Here is a 9,028-nt window from a genome sequence, read left to right as displayed (position 1 = left end):
TGTAACTAGCACAGAAGTCCAATGAAAGAACACAGCTCGGGTTCAGATCAGGGGGGCCGTTCCTCCGAATCACGCCCCTCCAGGTGTCACTGTCGCTGCCCACAAGGGCGTTGAAGTCCCCAAGTAGAACGACGGAGTCCCCAGTCGGAGCACTTTCCAGCACCCCTCCAGGGTCGAGGGATCGGGTCGTCGAGGCCCCCGTCTTCGACTGCTGCCCGATCCTCTAAGCACCGGCCCCTTACGGTCCCTCCTACGGTGGTGAGCCCACGGGAGGGCGGCCCCACATCGCTTCTTCAGGCTGAGCCCGGTTGGACCCCATGGGGGGAGGCCCGGCCACCAGGAGCTCTCATACGAGCCCCAACCCCAGGCCTGGCTCCAGGGTGGGGCCCCAGCTAAATTTTCGGATCCAACTCACCTGGGCTGAGTTGTGGGTCATGAGCTGTGGGTCATGACTGAAAGGATAAGATCCCGGATACAGGCAGCCAAAATGAGCTTTCTCCACAGGGTGGCTAGGCGATCCCTTAGAGATAGGGTGAGAAGCTCGGTCACTCGGGAGGAGCTCAGAGTAGAGCCGCTGCTCCTCCACATCATGAGGGGTCAGCTGAGGTTCCGGATGCCTCCTGGACACCTTTCCGGGAAGGTGTTCCGGGCACGTCCCACTGGGAGGAGACCCCAGGGAAGACCTAGGACACGCTGGAGGGACTATGTCTCCCGGCTGGCCTGGGAACGCCTCGGTGTCCCCCCGGAAGAGCTGGAGGAAGTGTCCAGAGAGAGGGAAGTCTGGGCATCTCTGCTTAGACTGCTGCCCCCGCGACCCGGCCCCGGATAAGCGGAAGATGTATATATGTATGTTTAGAAGTTATACAAGAGTAACAACGAAAAATGTTCAGGCACTGGCTGTAAATAAAAGAGATTTGCACTTTGTTACACAATGGTGTATTGATTTTTTCAGACCCGTTTTTTTTCAAAAAGTGCTTCATGTTCAAAGATAATATCTGGTTATTATATGTATTGGTCCCTCCTAACCCCAAAAAGCTAGAAGAAATCTAAAATGCACTTCAAACCAAAGCTCGGGTCTTAGGAGGAGATATATATATATTAGGGGTGGAACGGTACATGTATTCGTATTGAACCGAATCGGTACGGGCGTCACGGTTCGGTGCATGAATTTACACGGAGAATACACGGTATATATATAAAAAAAAAACTTGCATGCAAATTAATTAATGTAATGCGGAACTACTGTTAGATACGCGGGTTCTTTAGGGACACATAATCTGTAGCTCCGCCTTAAGCTAGGTTTGTTTATACTTTCGCCTGCCTCCGCAGCGCAAGCCTCCACAGGCCGCGCGCGCGCCTTCCCAAATGGACGAGGTATTTATACTTCGCGTTCGCCGGTGTACTATTCTTTGAAACGACAGGGTGCGACTCGGTATAACTGTCCATCAGGAATCAGCGGTGAGAAGTAAGGTACACTCGTGAATGTTTATTTTAGCCTACAACAACAGTTTAGTACACCAAAACCACACTACAAAAGAATCGAGTAAGGAAACCAGATTATTCCTTGTGACTCTAGAAAAAAAAAATGGATATGAGAACGTAACCTACAACTAAATTAACGTTATCTTACATCATTTCTAAACATTTGTATTTAGTTTTGTGAACCTTTTTATAAAACATGGCCATTTATTTTTATTTAAAGGGTGTATGTCTGCTATTGTAGGCTCATTTTGTTAATGTACGTTAAGCAACTAATTTAGACGCAAGAACTGGGTGCCGGTGTTGTGCCTAATTCCGACCCCCCGGCTGGAGACTACCCCCCTGTCGCGTTTCCTGTAGATGGCAGTTGAAACACAAAAAGTTCAGTCAAATGCTTCACTGATCCCAACTCCAAACGTTCAATTTGACGTAAATCTATGCATTTTCCTGTAGATGGCAGTGTAAACTCAGAAACGTAATTAATTACTTTACAACCTTAATCGTAAACGAGACTGGCATGTCCGTTGCAAATCTCTTTTGATAACGCGTCGATGGCGTCTTTTTTCCATTTTTTTTCTTCTTCTTCTTTTTTCTTTTCTGCTTAGATGCAAACCCAGTAGGCCTATGTATTAGCTGAATTTGACAATAATGTGTTATGCCTTACAAAATAAATTCAGTTTATCAATACGAACCTTCTTTTGTTATAATAAAACATGTACACATAGGCCTACTCTTGTAATGATGTTAAAATGTTGTACATTTTTATTTTATATATATATATATATATATATATATATATATATATATATATATATATATATATATATATATATATTTTTTTTTTTATTTTTTTTTTTTTTATATATTTTCTTAGATCTCACATCTGTTAAAACTGTACATGAAGTAGACTATCTTTCTTGCAATGTTAGTGGAAATTAATATTAGCACATATCACAGTAATATAACTTTATGTTCCAAAGTAGAACCCAATAATGGGTAATGCCACTTAAACCGAAATGTGTATAATATTCCAATAAACTTATGAACTAAAATAATAATAAAAAAATATTGCATGAATCAGAATTAGCTTTATTGCCAAGTGTGCTTGCACACACAAGGCGTTTTTCTTGGTACTGAAGCTTCCAGTACACATATACAAATACAACAAGAAACACAGTCCTACAATGATTAGAATAAAATATAAAATTATAAAGACACAGTTTTAGTCATAATGAACATTATAATGTATTTATGTTATTTATATACATATATATATATATTATATATTATATTATATGTATTATGAATAATAACAGTATTATAAATAATATAAATGTCAACTGAGTTTATAAAGATATTGCTCTAAACTGTGAGACTGGGAGTATTGCACTTACAGGCATATGCCTTGGGAGGCATTTAACTGTTCAAAACGGAAATGGACGGTGGGAAAACACTGTTCCTGTGCCTATGTGTTCTGAAAATGATCATGTAGTGTTAGATTTAGGGGGAATTATTTGGGCAGGCCCGTTTTTACCCACCTGCCTGGATTATACCCCCCTATTACTTCTCTCTAAATACTCAAATGGTTCCTAAAATGGGTTAGACACACCTACACCAGTAATACTGTGTGTAAAATGCTACATTTCACTCTATTAACATGGGCAGATTTAGTATTCAGGGGGGTATTATTTGGGCAGGCCCGTTTTTACCCACCTGCCTGGATTATACCCCCCTATTACTTCTCTCTAAATACTCAAATGGTTCCTAAAATGGGTCAGATACACCTACACCAGTAATACTGTGTGTAAAATGCTACATTTCACTCTATTAACATGGGCAGATTTAGTATTTAGGGGGGTATTATTTGGGCAGGCCCGTTTTTACCCACCTGCCTGGATTATACCCCCCTATTACTCCTCTCTAAATACTCAAATGGTTCCTAAAATGGGTCTGATACACCTATACCAGCAATACTGTGTGTAAAATGCTACATTTCACTCTATTAACATGGGCAGATTTAGTATTTAGGGGGGTATTATTTGGGCAGGCCCGTTTTTACCCACCTGCCCGGATTATACCCCCTTATTTCTTCTCTCTAAATACTCAAATGGTTCCTAAAATGGGTTAGACACACCTACACCAGTAATACTGTGTGTAAAATGCTACATTTCACTCTATTAACATGGGCAGATTTAGTATTCAGGGGGGTATTATTTGGGCAGGCCCGTTTTTACCCACCTGCCTGGATTATACCCCCCTATTTCTTCTCTCTAAATACTCAAATGGTTCCAAAAATGGGTTAGACACACCTACACCAGCAATACTGTTCAATGCAACATTTTATTCTATTAAAGTTTAGTTTGATTGATTTTTTTATTTATTTAGTTTGAACAGCTCTGCTATTCAGGAGGCTAATACCTGAGCGTATGAAAGTACAAACTTTTTCCACAAATCACAGAAAAGGAAAAAATTATAAATATCCACAAGTACAATAATGTTTATGTACAGTACTATCCATAAAAATAAAATAAAAATAAAAACCTGAAATAACAAGGGTATACAAACATGTTTGTCCTTCATGTCTGTTTAACTTTTACAGGCATAACACAGAAAGTGAACTTTTGATGTCACCCGAACACATGATTGGTGGTACCATCGACCGCAGCAGTCACACGCAATCTGAAATTTAGAAAAAACTCAATAACTTTCTGTAAGGCACTATACAGACACAGTTACAACTGGTGTAATTGTGATAAATGTAAGTTAATAATATTAAAATACAGCAACTAGTAAACAGCACCTACTTACCCAGTCAGTATCACCATTTTCCTCCCCACAGACATGGCACAAATTGCTCAGGTCATCTAAAATAACCAATTCAATAAGAATATGTAGTGAGAAGACTTCTTAAAAGAGAACTCCGGTCAATTTTAACATTGAGCTCATTTTATTGTAAATTTGGAGTGCTGTCAGTACAGAGAACAACGACAAAGATCGGTGTTGCCTACACAGTGTTATCCTCTTTATAAAATTTGCACCCTGTTGATTTAAATGGGGAAAGTTTTGAACCTGCTTTTAGCCTCTTTTAGCCTCTTTTAGATGTAAAAGATAGGAAAAAAAGTGATGTTAATTCAGCCAGCGCACATACCTGTATTTACTTCCTGTTTTTGTTTGCAGTCCACAGTAGTCGATTGTCGAGTTCAGTCTGAGTCTCCACTGTTGCTTAGTTACCTATGATCACGCTCGTGAACTCGACAATCGACTACTGTGGACTTCGAACAAAAACAGGAAGTAAATACAGGTATGTTTGAAGTTTAAAGTAGTTTAAATTTTGATTGATAAATTAGTTAGAAAGAAAAAGAAAGAAAGATTAGTTGGAAAGAAATATTAGAAAGAAAGAAAGAAAGAAAGAAAGAAAGAAAGAAAGAAAGAAAGAAAGAAAGAAAGAAAGAAAGAAAAAAAGAAAGATTAGTTAGTTAGAAAGAAAGAAAAAAGATTAGTAAGAAAAAAAAAGAAAGATTAGTTAGAAAGAAAGAGAAAGAAAGATAAGTTAAAAAGAAAGATTAGTTAGAAAGATAGATTAGAAAGAAAACTTAGTTAGAAAGAGAATGAAAGACAGATTAGTTAGAAAGAAAGCAAGAAAGAAAGATAGAAAGAAAGATTAGTTACAAAGAAAGAAAGATTTGTTAGAACGAAAGAAAAGTTAGAAAAAAAGAAAGAAAGAAAGATTAGATAGAAAGAAAGAATGAAAGAAAAAAGAAAGAAAGATTAGGTAGAAAGAAAGAAAGAAAAGATTAGGTAGAAAGAAAGAAAGATGGATTAGTTAGAAAGAAAGAAAGATGGATTAGTTAGAAAGAAAGAAAGAAAGAAAGAAAGAAAGAAAGAAAGAAAGATGGATTAGTTAAAAAGAAAGAAAGAAAAATAGATTAGTTAGAATGAAAGAAAGAAAGACTGATTAGTTAGAAAGAAAGATAGATTAGTAAGAGAAAGAAAAATTGATTAGTTAGAAAGAAAGAAAGAAAGAAAGAATAGTTAGAAAAAAGAAAGAAAGAAAGAAAGAAAGAAAGAAAGAAAGAAAGAAAGAATGAAAGAAAGAAAGAAAGAAAGATGGATTAGTTAGGAAGAAAGATAGATTAGCTAGAATGTAAGAAAGAATGAACGGTGGATTAGTTAGTTAGTAGAAAGAAAGAAAGAAAGAAAGAAAGATGGATTATTAAGAAAGAAAGAAAGAAAGAAAGAAAGAAAGATGGATTAGTTAGAAAGAAAGAAAGAAAGATATATAGATTAGTTAAAATGAAAGAAAGAAAGATATATTAGTTAGAAAGAAAGAAAGATGGATTAGTTAGTTAAAAAGAAAGAAAGATGGATTAGTTAGTTAAAAAGAAAGATAGATTAGTTAGTTAAAAAAGAAAGATAGATTTGTTAGAAAGAAAGATAGATTAGATAGAAGGATAAATAGATAGATTAGTTAGAAAGATAGATTAGTTAGAAAGAAAGCAAGAAAGATAGATGGATTAGTTAAAAAGAAAGAAAGACTGATTAGTTAGAATGAAAGAAAGAAAGACTGATTAGTTAGAAAGAAAGAAAGATAGATGGATTAGTTAAAAAACAAGAAAGAAAGACTGATTAGTTAGAATGAAAGAAAGAAAGACTGATTAGTTAGAAAGAAAGAAAGATAGATGGATTAGTTAAAAATAAAGAAAGACTGATTATTTAGAATGAAAGAAAGAAAGAAAGAAAGACTGATTAGTTAGAAAGAAAGATAGTTTAGTAAGAGAGAAAGAAAAAAGATTGATTAGTTAGAAAGAAAGAAAGAAAGAAAGAAAGATAGATAGATATATTAGTTAGAATGAAAGAAAGAAAGATAGATTAGTTAGAATGAAAGAAAGATAGATTAGTTAGAAAGAAAGAAAGATAGATTAGTTAGAATGAAAGAAAGAAAGATAGATTAGTTAGAAAGAAAGATGGATTAGTTAGAAAGAAAGAAAGATGGATTAGTTAGAAAGAAAGAAAGATGGATTGGTTAGAAAAGAAAGAAAGAGGGATTGGTTAGTAAGAAAGAAAGATGGATTAGTTAGAAAGAAAGAAAGATGGATTAGTTAGTTAGAAAGAAAGATAGATTAGTTAGAAAGAAAGATGGATTGGTTAGTTAGAAAGAAAGAAAGATGGATTAGTTAAAAAGAAAGAAAGATAGATTAGTTAGAAAGATAGATAGATAGATAGATAGATAGATAGATAGATAGATAGATAGATAGATAGATAGATAAGGTTTGAAGATAGATAGATAGATAGATAGATAGATAGATAGATAGATAGATAGATAGATAGATAGATTAGTTATTAGTTAGAAAGAACACAAATAGCTTAAAGCTTAATTGAGTATCAATGGCTTCTAGCAGTTTACATTAAACATAGTTCAAACAGATATGGACTTTTGGTCAATGAAAGTCTATGGGATTTTTATGATTTTTAATATACATTTTTAAGAAAACCGTTTTCCTGGACTGTTCCCAGCTGGAGGAATGACCTGCCTGTCTCAATTCGTGCAGCTGAGTCTTAAGGCATTTTCAAAAAATGTTTAAAGACACATCTTTTTCGTCAGCACCTGACCAATAAATAGTAGCACTTGCCTTTTCTATTCTATTCTATTCTATTCTATTCTATTCTATTCTATTCTATTCTATTCTATTCTATTCTATTTGTCTTTCTGATCCAATAAATGCAGGCTTGTTGAGCATAGGAGACTTCTTTTAAAAAAAACATTTAAAAAAGTAATGTCTCCAAATCTTTGACCAGTACTGCACATTACATGTACCGCTGTTTTTGAGAAGAGTCACAGCTATTGCTTCCCTCAGTTCTTCCACTCCTTCTGGTGTGTTAAGGAAAATAATTGGCTCCTCTCTAAGTACAAATTCAGCAAACTAAAAAGGGAAAATAACAACAATTTTTTTTTTGTAAAGTAAAATAAAACATGAATTTGACATTAGCAGACATGTACACCATAATTAGCAACTTAACTGTGTTTCCCGAAATCATACTTTAGGCCATTGACAGTTTGGGACAATGCCGTAAATTATATATTTTTTAAATTATATTATACATCTATAATGATTTTATAGATGTGTTGTATTTTATTTTATTGTACTGTTTTGTATTTCACTCCTTTTGTCTCTGTCCAGCGCCTTGATCAACTCTGGTTGTTGTAAAGCGCTTTATAAATAAAAATTTATTGAAATTGATTGATATATTAAATATCACTTACTTTCAAAGCAAAGACACCGCAGGATGTGCCATCTTGTTGTTTTGGGTGAGGCAGCGTATCGCAGGACCACCTTGAAAAATTGCATCCCTTTTGTCGCATAAAAGCCCTTAACAAATGAAAATCTTCAATATTGTAATACTGGAATTACTAATTTTACTGTAGAAATACTGTAGAGATGAGTTATGCACATCAGAAGCACATTTTTGTGATGAACAATTTCAAATACCTTGTTATATCCTGGCATCGTTTCTGTTTTGCAGAACTTTCTCCCAGAGGATCAAGGAACAAAGCTTTCCTTTGAGATGGCAGCATAACCTTTAAAGATTTTTAACAGTGTTGGCCAGACATCGCAAACAGATTCTTTCAAGAATTCCACAAATATTACAATACACCCTAACTGTTATAACGGCTCCAAGTTCATTATAAATATTCCTGTAATATTTCCCCTACACGTGCAAAGTGAATTTTTTCATTTGTTTACCACAAGTGTCCAGTGGTGGTGGTCATTCACAATGCCAATGAGGTACTTGTACATTGTTGGATCAACCTGAAATTCAAAACAGAGGACTGAAATATGTTCTGAATTTGATGTTTCATAATTGGTACATAAATAAACCTGAGTAAACCAACCTTTAATTTTGATTTGTTTCCATTGCAAATGTTTGTCATTTCGAATGAGTCAATTTGGAATGCTTGCTCTTTTGACTGGGCATTGAAACGCCTTACAAGAAGACGCATGTATGCATTAATAACCTTAAACAAGGAAGCAAAACAATGAAGGATTAGCAGTAGAAGTTAAAATTTGATATCTACAATTTCAATCAAAGAACATTTTAAAAGACTTTAAAAAAAATCTTACCTCACTTTCAAGCTCATTATTTGGGCCAGTTTTATTAATGTCTTTAAAAAATATTTTATATGGTCCAATTCTGGAGAGCAACACATAGACATCTTTTCCAGCCCATGCCTCGTGAACAACTGTGTTGATAGATGTCATTAGAAAATTCAAAATGTGAGAAAACATGAATTTTATGAAGTTTATACCTTTACTTTGTTCTGATGCTGACTTACTGCTGATGAGTTGGTGCTGTACTGTTGCTGGGGTGGTAGGTGAGGGTGGCACAGATCCAGATGTGGAGACAGGTGACGCAGCCACTTTGGAGATGGTAGGTGAGGGTGGCACAGATCCAGATGTGGAGACAGGTGACGCAGCCACTTTGGAGATGGTAGGTGAGGATGGCACGGATCCAGATGTGGAGACAGGTGACGCAGCCACTTTGGAGATGG

At 35.5% G+C, this 9,028-nt stretch overlaps 1 long non-coding RNA gene across 2 annotated transcripts; it reads right to left on the bottom strand.

Annotated features, from left to right (window-relative positions):
* Positions 1 to 2,856: 2,856 nt before the first annotated feature.
* Positions 2,857 to 8,366, bottom strand: LOC309479519. 2 transcript variants are annotated; one of them, XR_014199258.1, is made up of 3 exons: positions 8,223 to 8,366; positions 4,288 to 4,343; positions 2,857 to 4,158 (listed from the first exon to the last, which is right to left on the bottom strand). It is a non-coding gene; the product is annotated as an uncharacterized lncRNA (long non-coding RNA). The 2 variants fall into 2 exon arrangements; XR_014199259.1 differs by lacking the exon at positions 8,223 to 8,366 and adding an exon at positions 4,628 to 4,852.
* Positions 8,367 to 9,028: the final 662 nt, after the last annotated feature.

Source organism: Leuciscus leuciscus (assembly GCF_965113295.1).
Source record: "Leuciscus leuciscus genome assembly, chromosome: 17".
Classification (NCBI taxonomy): Eukaryota; Metazoa; Chordata; class Actinopteri; order Cypriniformes; family Leuciscidae; genus Leuciscus; species Leuciscus leuciscus.
This window is presented reverse-complemented; position numbering and strand designations above follow the sequence as displayed.